The sequence below is a fragment of the Cottoperca gobio genome, chromosome 14, assembly GCF_900634415.1.
Source record: "Cottoperca gobio chromosome 14, fCotGob3.1, whole genome shotgun sequence".
In the NCBI taxonomy this organism is placed as follows: Eukaryota; Metazoa; Chordata; class Actinopteri; order Perciformes; family Bovichtidae; genus Cottoperca; species Cottoperca gobio.
Window position 1 is genome coordinate 19224676 of NC_041368.1, and position 12822 is coordinate 19237497.

The window sequence follows — 12822 nt, forward strand, 5'->3', positions numbered from 1 at the left end:
ACTTCTAGTGAGGTTAAATCTGGGTTGAGCTACATTCATGTCACAAACTCAAAGTGCCAATATTTTTAGATTTCCAAATAGAATATTAAAAAGGCATAAGTAGTGGATGCAACAGAAGAGTAATGGGAGATGTCAATCAAGCCCAGTCTATACATACCCCAAAGGTCCTGAAGAAGGTTATATTCATATGACATAAGTTAGGAATATAAACAGTGTCAATCATGCCTGGAAGTTTCTTTCAAATCAAACTGTCACCTGGCCGTGACATGTCCAAACCCGAACTGAGACTAGGCTGTGTCAATTTTCTGCCAATATTTTTTCAGGATTGTAGCTAGGTAGCTATCTATGCAGGAGGGTTATCTCCATTTTTATTATTAATAACTTTATTTAGCCTATATAGCACCTTTCAAAACAAAGTGGTTTACGCTTTAAACAATAATAAAGCCAAACAAAATGTACAAGACGTAGAATAAATACCATCATTTAAGAAAAAGCCAAACAATAAAAGTGAGTTTCTCTGCCTGAGATCCTCCGATTTTGGAAAATTAATCCCCCTGAGATTCTGGGAATTAATCCCCCCCTACAATCCCACCCACCTATCTGAATGCCTCTTCAGAAATGTGTGATCAGATGGCTGAAACAAAGCTAAACCAGCACCGCCACATATACATTTTGAACTCACGGTAGTCATCCATCACCAACCTGGAGCCCAAGTGTAAACCAACATCGTCATTTCAATTGATAGAAATTGAGGTAAATCCATTCAAAACATCAATCAACATTCAAATTCCACTTTATCAATCAATGCGTATTTGGCAACAGACCTGTACATTTAACGGTACATGCCACATGCCAATCCCGTTGGGTTTACACAGCCACCTCCAGCTCTCGTCAGCTGGTGTAAGCCACATTTCCTGTGCATAGTTTAGTGTCAGCCCAAAACATTTACTATAAGACAAACAGTGAGACGGTTGACTAAATGCATGCTGGGAAAGCCAAGGCGCCTGACTATGACACTATGTCTGACTGAGCGTTTAAAGGGGACTGTTCTCTGAAATGTCATGTGTCAGCTATTTCACCAGTTCACAGGATTAAAGTAGGGTAGCCTTCATCACATAACTCTGTCGGGTGAAAGAAGCTGTTACTGCTGAAAGACTTGATACACTGGTTTCGGGGTGTGCTCACACTCACAGCATGTTTATAGCAGCTTATTAGCACTCTGGAGCAGTTCTTCCTTTTAGTTTTGCTCATTTGGGCAGGTGAGAACAATGCCGGTCAAGCTGAGGAAACCTGCACCTGATAATCTCCCTCAGCAACTGTGATGCGAGTAAATAGTGCATCACATAATCCAGAAACATGAAACCTCTAATCTCACTTGATTGCAGGACAACATTCTTTAAATTGGGCAATCTAAAGCCTCACTTGGCTTGCGTTTATGAGCCTAATTTCCTTGTAACTAGCCACTGAGAATCTAAATTAAAAACCAAAATTGGAACGGAGCCATTTTGTGTCAACATAAGAAAGACAAGAGGTCTCCCTAACTTCCTTAGCACAGGCTTCAAACACTTTAACACCAATAAAGTAAATGATAATGTCGACAAATGTTCAGACCACATGTATGCATTCTGCAAAGCGCCATGAAGATCAGGTTTAGTTTTAATAGTGCCGCCATTGAAGCTTCATCCGTGTCATTATTAAGTGTGCATGTGACACATGTGCAGATGAAAATTAGAACTAAAGTGTCTTCACGAAACAATATTGCTGTTTGGTTTGAGAACATCTTGGCAGCAGCGTACAGTCTCCATAAAAGCAAGAATAAAAAAAGTGTTGAGAAAAGTATTGCAGCCAAAAGAAACTTCATCTACAAGGATACAAAACACAGAAAGGCAGCAAATGCTCACATCATAGACGCCGGAGCCATCGAATGTTTGGCGGTTTTACTTTATAAATGACTAAATCTATTAGCAAAATTGTTGGCAATTAATTGCCTGTCGATGGACGAATGCTTTCAGCGCTAAACTGGAAGTAGATTCAAACATTATTGTTTTATCGATCAGTGCTAGAGCGAAGTGAAACAGACATATATTTGTGCAAACATGTCAAAGATTATTCAATTTAACAATCTGGCTTGAATATAAAAAAGACAGGACGTTTGCTGGACATTTTGTCCGTCTGTCTTCAAGTTTCCAAATCCGTCTGACCGGCTGCATCCCATTTGTCATTCTGTCCATCCGTCTGTGTGCTTGTAATTTTGCCATCTGTCTTTCTGTCTGTCTGACTCTTTGCCTTTCTGCCCATCTACTCATTTGCATGCCATCTGTTTGTCTGTCTGCAAGTATGTTACCCCTCTGCTGCCTGTCTCTCTGTCCGTCTGTCCTCTCCCTCAGTCAGCCCTGCAGATGACAGTGCATTTACTTCTGCAGAAACACTGTTGGTGTCTTTTTTCAGCACTTTAGGTCAGCACACTACAACGGTTGCCATGATGGTGATCTATTAAGAGACTGTAGCTGCAGAAGCCCAGCGGGAAACACACACACACACACACACACACACACACACGTGTCTTTGATAAAGAATCCTTGCATATAAATTGCTTCATAACAAGCCATCTCGCTGAGGCAGTGCATTTATTGCGTGTGTTTATTTGTGTCTCTTTCTTTTCTATTATCCGGATGTTTGTGTGTGTTGATTGCACAGGCTAAGACCTGCCTGCCTGCCTGGGGAACAAAAAGCCTTTGGCAACAACCAAAGCAGAGAAAGGCAAAGCTGCTCTCCCTTCACTACTTTCTTCTCTTCTTTCTTTTATTCTTCCCATCACTCACTTTTCCACATTCAACCTCAAACTGCCTCCCTTATCATCTCTTTCTATCTCTCCTCTGATGCTACTCTCTACATCCTCCAGTCATCTTTCCATCCAGCATTTTTGCCTCACCTTCTCTCTCTCTCTCCTCTCTCTCTCTCTCTCTCTCTCTCTCTCTCTCTCTCTCTCTCCTCTCTCTCTCTCTCTCTCTCTCTCTCCTCTCTCTCTCTCTCTCTCTCCTCTCTCTCTCTTCTCTCTCTCTCTCACCTGTCCTTACTCTTACTTTCCTGTTTGTTCTCATCTCACTGTCTGACCACTGAATATTTCCTCTTCTTTATAGGGGAAAAAATGACAGGCATGGGAGGTACAGGAGTGTGTGTATGTGCGTGCGAGCTTGCATGTGAACACCACTTGCCTGTGCAGTGCTAATACTGTGTGTACAAGCAAGACAGCTACAGCTAGAAGGCATGCAGGGAAGACTGACACACACACACACACACACACACACACACACACACACACACACACACGTCCAAGTCTATTTTCACTTTCTTTCCTCTAGCCTCCTCCCCAACCCATCTCACCCACACACACACACACACACACATACAGAGCTATTTTTGGACAGAGCCGTTAGAGAAAAGGTAGGCAAGAGAGAGAGGTTCACACAGACGAGTTTGACAGTTATAGAGAGAAAGAGCAGCAAAGAAAAGACTCACAAAGATATATAAAGGGAGGTTGAGAGAGCAGGGAGAGTAAAGACAGAGACAGAGACAGAGACAGAGAGAGAGACAGAGAGAGAGAGAGACAGAGAGAGGTGAGAGAGAGAGAGAGAGAGAGAGAAAGGTGAGAGAGAGAGGGGGGGGAACAGAGACCGGAGAAATAGGGCAACTATTATGAATGAGTTGAAAGAATCAAAATGTCAGAGCGTGTGCGTGTCTATTGGAATTTGTGTGTGCACAAATGTGTGATGTTGGCATCAAGTATTTACCCCCAACATCAAACACACGTGCATACACACACAAACACACACACAGTATAGATGCATGTGCTCGCCAAGAAAAAAGGAAAGAAAAAAAAACACATTTGACACGCATCACACACATCAAACATCCTCATCAGGAGCATGCTAACAGGTGCACACACACACACACACACACACACACACACACACACACACACACACACACCTTCAACATTCTGTCATTTCAAGAGATAGAGGAAACTGCTCTGATGCATGCCAACTTTATGGTTTCGACTGGAGAGCAGTATTTTACACCAGTTCAGTTCTCTTGCAACCATAAGTCATAAATATAAGTGGTTTGACTTCACTAATCATATTATCTTATTTACATCTTATCTTATTATATCACAGAAATGTGATGCATGTCAAAGTAGGTGCAACATTAATAACATTCCCATGTTAGCATGCTACATAGGCATTAAGCTTGAAGCACCGCTGTGTGTGTGTGTGTGTAAGTACATTAACACCCTCACGGCTCGTCGACACTGGAGGTATTGTAGATGCTTTTTTTTCCATCTCGTGCACGTTCGAGACCTAAACTCAATAATGTCCGTGACCTGTGCAGAAACTGACAGAGGACTGAAGCCGCTCTGCTCATTTGCTTCTTCTGACATCGACCTGTTGGACTGTTGTTCAGATAAAACAAGCAAGTCAAAGAGTGAACAACGACTCACTGGAGAAAGAATCAACATATGAATAAATGATGAAAGTAATCATGAGTTGCAGCCCTACAATGTGTGAGACGGTGTGAGACGGTGTGAGACGGTACGCTCCTGTGAGACAGAACAACACTCTTTGTTTGAGGACATTTGAAAAACAGAAATTCAGCACTTTCAAAGAAAGCATAATGAAGCCGATCACTGCTGGACCTTTGATCCAATACATTTCTGAGTGAAATACATTATGAGTTGCTGTACGCTGGAGCCCACTGACACAGTGAGAGCTGCAACAAGAAGGTGGAAAACCACAAATAACCCCCCCCCCACAGCATTCAACTTCTCAGCCAGCAACTTTAATGTTGCGCTCACAACCTCTCACACACACAGACACACACACACTTAAGAGCAGTCATGAGTCACTCTCTGATGCTGATATCACCATCAGCATTCCCATCAGCCCTCTCCCCTGCGGTCCCCCCCCCCCACTGAATACTCCATGGGGATCCACTGGATTGAAGAGAGTTCACTCCTTATGTCAAATACAGAAGACTGTTGTGTCCCTAAAGTGGATTAGTTTTCTGGTATTGCTCTCAGGGGATCAAAGCTACCCTAAGTGAAGTGTAAAATAACAAAGAGATAAAAAAAGAAAAGCACCCTGCGAGCTGCAGCGTGGTTTAAATGTGAAACACTAACAACGCTAAGAACCAGCTTGGTCCTTGAGGGAAACTGAACGATGGTAGAGATTATTCTCAAATGGCTTTAGATGTAGAGTATTAATAACCCGTGTAGTTATACGTTTATTTATCACAAGTAATATTGTTATCGCGATATTCAACAAAGTAATGGCATATTACCCTCATATGGTGCAGCTCTACACTGCAGCTTTAAATACCATACAACTGTATATGGAGTCTCAGAATGCAGAACATTAAAATGTCCCTGTTCTTTAAAAGAGAACTAAAGGTGTCCGTATGGCCAAGTTATTATATTATAGTAAGTTAGCAGGGTTTAAACTTCTCTCTGTGAATGCCGTTGACGAAAGACTGTCCAGAAACAACTATTGCATCTCACCAGCATCTATGACGAGAAGCTTTTTGTGCAGCCTTCAAGTGACGCTGTAATTAACAAGTTTGAACAGTTTTGCCTGCTGTCGTGGTCAGACAACAAGTCATACAAACAAGTCATGCATACCGTGGCCTTAAGTGGCTTCCTTGTGTTACACTGGGAGGAAACATAATAGGACAACTATTTAACAGTGTCTGGCTCTCAATACTTTAAGTGCTTTTGAGTGCCGAGCGTCAGGAGTAAGGATTGTTGCAATCCAACAGTGACGGCAACCTCAGGGGTGAAAGATGGAAATAAGGACAGAGGACGTAGTGAAGTAAGGGAGTGCAGGGAGCGCATAAGAGGAAATGGATTTAGGAAGAAACTCTGTGTCCTAATCATACACACACACACACATACACGCATACTGTGTCATTGTACATAATATGGACACACACATGTGGTATCCACGTCAACCAGAGAGGCGTTGGGACCAAAACAAATGTGTCACAGAAATCAAATACATTTCCTTTATCACCTTGCTGGCTCCAGCCACCAGAACATTAACACAATATTTATTGATGCTGCCACTGCCCCTGCTGCTGCCGCTGCATCATGGGAGCAGGAATGAGAGATTGGAAAACAGAAGAGAGCGAGAGAGCGAGAGAGCGAGAAGAAATGAAAGAAGAAGAAAAAAAGAAGGAAGAGGCTGAGGTCCAAATTATTTCCTAACTAAGCCTCCCACTCTGTCTCCTGAAATCTGCTGACAAACAATGAAGGAGGTGAGTCGGAGCCAGCGAGCCTGGGGCCCTGCCAACAGCCCAGGAGGAGAGAGTGCAAAAGGGGGAGGACAGGTGGGAGAGAGGGGGGGGGGGGGGCAAGAGAAAGAAACACAGAGAGAGATGGAGGGTTGATCCATCGCTCCCGTCTCCACTGCCATCAGGAGTTCATTAGCTCCTGGAAGGGATGAAAAGGAGTCGTAGGATGAGCCCTCCAAGCAACCCCGACTATCACCTCCCTGTTTATCTCCCTGCGCCTCCCCCCCCCCCCCCCATCTCCTCCTCGCCCTTCTGTCCCTTCTGGCTTCACCTTCTCTACTTTCTCATTTATTGCCTTTACTTATTATCTGCAAACTTTGTCTCTATGGTCTCAAAACTCTGCTGAACAGCCATATTTGATACCAAAAAACTTTTCCCTTCTTTTATTAAGTTTTACACATTTGATGGTTTTAAATATACATTAAGCTCAAATTAAATCTTCAAGGATAGCACAGTGAGTCAGAAGCTTATTTCCATCTTGGATCACCAGGCGTTCAAACAAGCAAAGGAAGGTCTGACATACTGTTTCTGTCTGCTGTTTACTCGCCATCTCTCCCATCAAACACACACACACACACACACACACACTCCTGAAACTCTTCCCATCAGGAGCTCAGGCAGCGTCTGTCAGCCAGTCCATCACTGTGCTTACAGCCTTCACTTGTTTCCCTAAAGAAGAGTAGGAGGTAGCAGGCAGACAGAGAGAATAGTCTTGGATTAAGGATGATAAAAGGAGAAAGTATCCAATGAATAGAAACACATTTTAATGGATATTACTGCATGAAAATCTATTTTTCAAAGCCACATTTCTAACAGACTAATGTCTGAGGTACTTGAAGATGCACAATGAAATTGCAGTGCCAGTTTTGCCTTCCTAAGTATATAGTATGCAGTTTGTCTTTTAGTCTCTAAATCATCCATCTCAATTTCCCAGAGGCAGATGTGACAACTTCAAATCGCTCGCTTTGTCCGACCAACAGTCCAATTACAATGATATGAAACAGAGAAAAACTAAAAACATTTCTCTGAACATCGATAATATAAAAAAAAAAGGTTGAGTCCTACAGTTAGGTAGAGGGGAAATGAAAACACATGGGATAAGCATAGAGGAAATAAAACATAAGGTTGGCGATGAGGAATGCTCTAATGATTTCACTGTCAAACGTGTGGTAACAACAGAGACGTCGCTGTGAACGATCACAAAAGATGGATCATTAATTTTATCTGCTGCACCAGAGCGCCCCACTGCTCTTATTCAGTCAGCGAGGGACAGCTTTTGCAGGACGAAGAGTTATGAAGCATATTTCAATTACTCCTGCAAAAGTCTTTCTGTGAAATATGTGTACCACTTCCTTCCTCACCTGCGATGTGTGCAGGTGCGCAGGCTTTGCTATTATCGCTTACTGACAAGTCTGAGTCGCTGTGGCACGGAAGAACTTTCTTCTTTTCTTTTTTTATAAATGGAAACCCCTCCTCTCCCCTTGAAGTCTGACGTCATCTCCTGCCACTGAACAGCAGGTTAGCATGCGCACACACACACACACACACACACACACACACACACACACACACACACACTCAAGAAGCCACTAATGAGGTTCTACGCCACAGCAGGGTCATCTACTGGGAGCAAACACTGACAAAACACACACATGTTAATGCCTAAAAACACGCCTGCAGGGTTTAATCCACCACGTGGTTAGTTTCATGTTACACAACCTGCATGTGAGGGAGCCAGAACAACCCCACAACAAAACATTAGAAAATGACAAACATTAAGAATAGCACAGTTTAATAATGTTTATCACTCAATTTGACTTCGACAGCTGAATCGTTAGTGATTTTAGCAAATGATGTCTCACAACAAGAAGTGATCCTGAACACACCGACAGTTTGAGTCATGTGTGTTTCTTAACATACGAGTTGTGTTATAGAAGTTATTATAAAGTCTTTATTATATATATACACACACACACTTCATTATATATAAGAATGCCAGTTCTATTGCAGAAAAGGTTGTCCTTTGATAAAGATGTCTGCAAAAAAAAATTATTCATATTCATTTTATCTCAGAGTGAAAGTCTCAAATAAATCCTAAAAAAGACACAATATGTATTGAACCGGAAATTTAGATTCATCAGTATCGAAAATCCTATATTGGGCTGTGCTCCACTCACAATCAGCACATGGAACTACACACACACACACACACACACACACACACACAAATCCTACTCATCTAGTAGTAATACCCTTGTGACCAACATGCAGGTTAGTTAGTACATAAGCAGAGAGCTGGTGACATGACAGCTAGCCAACCTGCCACACACACACACACACACACACACACACACACACACACACACACACACACACACACACACACACACACACACACACACACACACACACACACACACACTACAGTTTATGTGACGTCAGCTATCCATTCATGAACACTCCTCCTCCTCTTCACTACGTAGCAGCTAATGTGATACAACGCACCACGTGGGGATCCTTACCCCCTTTCCCAGCCAATCGGAGTTCATCGCTTAACGCAGCAGACCCAAATACACACAGACACGCTACGCTACATCCCCCGCCCACACACACACACACGTGTGCGTATGTACACATGTGAAGCTTAAAAGCTCTGCATGCTGGAGTCCCACATGACATAATGTATAGGGAGAGCTGATACATATGGACGCATACGCACACACATTCCTCCTGGCTGAGCTCATAAGTCAAAGAAAAAAATGAGATGAGAAGATGAGGGGAAAGATGGAGTGGAGTGGTGGATGGATGAAAGGATGGGGAGTAAAAGAGCAGTGGTTGGATGGAACAGAAGGAAGGAAAGAAGGATCAAAGGAAAGGGATGAGGAGTGAGGGATTGAAACGTGGATGATAGGCTGGCGGGAGGTCAAAAAAACGGAAGGAAAATGAAAACAGCTCTCATCCCTGTTCACTTGCCTTGTAAACAACCACTGTCTCTAGGCGAGAGAGGCAAGCCTCAGGGGAGGGAGGGGGAGAAAGAGAGGGAGAGAGAATGAGTGAAAACAAGATAGCACTGCAAGAGGAAAGATATGAAAGACAGAGAGGGGGGGTAGAGGGATAGAAAGAGAGTTGTTATGCCCCCACACACCATGACTCATCTCCGGTTTCATACCCAGCAGGAGGAGGGTTGTGTGTAAGTGTGTAAGTGTCTATGTTTGTGTGTGTGTGTGTGTGTGTGTGTGTGTGTGTGCAAGAATGTGTTGAGAGAGTTTGGAGAGCATGGTACGTGCATCTGTACTTGAATATGTGTTTAGAGTGATCGAGAGGCACACAGAGTCGCTGGTATGAGTGCGCTGGTGATGTTGATGTGTGTGTGTGTGTGTGTGTGTGTGTGTGTGTGTGTGTGTGTGTGTGTGTGTGTGTGTGTGTGTGTGTGTGTGGTAAGAGAAGGGGGGGTGAGGTGCTGCTGTCACAACTGGGAACATTTAACAAGTCCCCAGATGATTTCAGCTTAATTGATTCAAGGCTACAGCCAGTTCAGCTTCATGTGTGTCATCAGAAGATCTTTTATTTATTTTTTTATATGGAGAATATTCTTGCATCCGTTGATGATCGGCACTAATAGGCGGACATAATAATTCTTTTAAAGGTTCTTTAGGCAATTGTGAAGAGTAGGTAGCCACAACGAGCCACTGAAAATCACACCAAAAAAAAGGCAGAACCCCACTTACACCCCATTAATCCTGCTCACACCTGACTCCATGCATCTGCATCCACATGTCAAATCCTTGTTTTGTTGTTGTTTTTACAGATAAGGATGCAACACTCATCCAACCCAGGGACACAGACAGAGCTCTGACTTTGAGGAGGTAAACAACAGCCACTCCCCCCTCGTCTAAAGCCAGCTAGATCTGCACAGCACGAAGCAGGAGGAGGAGGAGGAGGAGGAGGAGGGGGTGAAGGAGGCAGAGAGGACTTGCTCTAATTCCTTGATGTGTGTATATGTGTGGTTGCGTGCTCAGCCTTCCTAAAAGCAGAGCTGCTCCCCCTGGTTTCCTTTCCTCCCTTTTACTGAGGAGAGCAGGAACCTGCAAATCCTCCAGGGACTGTAAACGTTTGGTGCCTCCACCCTGCACCCAGACCTGCTGCTCTCCACACAACCGTCACATAACTTAATCTCATATCCTCCTCCCCCCCCCCCCCATGTGTCTATAAATGTATGAGAGTGTGTGTTCCTGCTTTCACATTCGCCTGCAAGTTACAACTCACATTCCTCGCTACGCTGCTGCAAATGGCCCTATTTGTCGCAATTACGCGCAAAAATAACCACACTTGGACACTCTCCAACTACCCGCTCGCACACTTGATTCCCACCGGGGCGCGTTCACGTTACGTTTGCAGCTACAAACATGGCCAAGTTTACCGGGTGGATTTCATCTCTCTGCGTGCACAGGGCTCCGGCTTCAAATGGGTTAACGATATTTGTATTTTCTACACTTGCAACACATAAAACCCATACCCACTCCTTGACCCACATGCACCGCTCAGGCTAACAACACTGCAAGAGCCCCCGCCGCTGACTGTGACTGACAAGCCCGCTGTAAAAGTGCGTACAGAGCTGCTGCCCTGCTGCTAGCCTAGCACTGATATAGCACTTGCAGCAGCAGCAAAGTGGACTTCAGTGGTCCTGCAACACTCCCACTTTTACGTTGTAAAAATGTTCAATTGCATATTAGTATTTTTTTTTTTTTTTGTACCTTGATCGCAGTCAGCTTCGGATGCAGAGACGTCCACAGTCCTGGACGGGGGGGGGGGGGGGCGATTCCCAGAGATTAGGAGATCATTGGGGAGCCAGGCACATGTAGTTTTACAGTAGAAGGTTTAGCTGTAGTTCAGTGTGCCCACACAGTGCCCTGGCAGGCTGCTAGCAGTGCTGCTAAACAGCCCCGACTGTGGATCCACGTTGGGTGACAGGACTGTCCCTTCCCCTCCCTTCCCTCCCCCCCCTCACGGTGCGTGTTGACAGCGCGTCAGCTCTGCAAAGACCGGCCACCGAGTCCAAATCCGAAATAAAATCCAAAAGTGGGCAGCCAGACTGAGTTGCAGCCGTTACAAGTCAACAACAACACACGCAGTGGTGGTGCCGCTGGTCCTGCTGCTGTTCACGGTGTAGCAGGCTGCGAGGTGCGCACAACATACCGCTCACAGGAAAGCATGTCGCATTTTGCAAAAGCAGTCCAAACGTAGTGTCAGAATCCGACGATGTTTTCCTCTCCGGTGCCAGCGGTAAGGAAGGAGGGGACAGGGAAGCAAAGAGAAGGAGGGGGTACAAAAAATTTAAAAAAAAAGGATGCTTAATTTCCCAAACGATGAGTCAGAAAAGATTGCAAGCCAGTTTCGCAACGTCCCTCCTTCAAAAATAAAACATTGAGCTCTCCTCGTCTTCACTTGCTGCCTTGCCTCGCTTCCACTCCTCTGCCCGGTGTACGTGCACACACACCGCTCTGCACAAATGCACAGGCGGGTCTTGTCGTTCAAGCTCTCCCCACACCCCCCCCCCCTAGGAAAAAAAAAGACAACACAGAGAAAAATCAGCTCTTATCATCAGCTTGAAAACTCTTTTGGCGCCATATTTATGGCGTACTTTCAATTAACTGTTACCGCAAACTGCACTTCCTACTCTGAGAAATGCTAGATTACTGCGCCTCGGAGAGGAGAGGATGGGGATTGAAGCTTCACCTGCCAATTCTCTGTCAGTAATACAGGCTTTCTTTTTTTTTTATGTGGCGGAAAGTGTTGAAATTAGACATTTATTCAAAAAGAAAAATCTGTATCCGGTGCCAGTGAATATCATGTGGCAAACACAACTAGTTTCTGACAGTTTTATTTATTAATGGAGGACTCAATCATGCAATGTGCAGTAGGTCAGCTTTCAAAGATGTATAAGGTTTTGAATTTATATTTATTAGCCCCCTAGATAAATAAAATGAAAGAGATAATTATTTGAGAAATATCTGCAAATTGTACAAAGTTTTCTAAAGGTCTCTGAACAAATATGTGACCTTAAAATCACCTATAAAAATAAATAAATAATGGCTTTACCTTAACTTAAACTACCCCACGTGACTGGACTCCTCTATGTAGAAATAATTATGTTAGGATTCAAACTCACCCACAACTTCTAATTCATAGCACCTTTTCAATTTCAATCTCTATCCACCTATTTTTTAAAAGGTGATGAAATAATTCTAGAAATTAATTCTCACCATCACTAATAACAGCCGTCAAAAATAATTGGCAGCCGAAGCTTCGGTTCAGAGTGAAGGCTTCGCAGTTGCACTTTACTGTAAGTGATAATATCTCACCACCAGTGATTGATTTGCTCACAGTGATTCAAAGGGAAAGTAAATTACCTTCCTTCACATTTTCTCTTAAATCTATATTTAAAAGGGGAGGAGGGTGTTTGATCAATGTGTAATC

At 43.8% G+C, this 12822-nt stretch overlaps 1 protein-coding gene across 2 annotated transcripts in view; it reads right to left on the reverse strand.

The window, feature by feature from the left end:
• The window catches only part of jade2 (jade family PHD finger 2), a 156201-nt gene extending 144257 nt beyond the window's left edge, over positions 1-11944 (reverse strand). For both annotated transcript variants that reach the window (XM_029448510.1, XM_029448509.1), the window contains exon 1: positions 11100-11944. The gene's annotated coding sequence lies outside the window, so the exon portion shown is untranslated. The remainder of the gene's footprint in view (positions 1-11099) is intronic.
• Between the last annotated feature and the right edge of the window lie 878 nt (positions 11945-12822).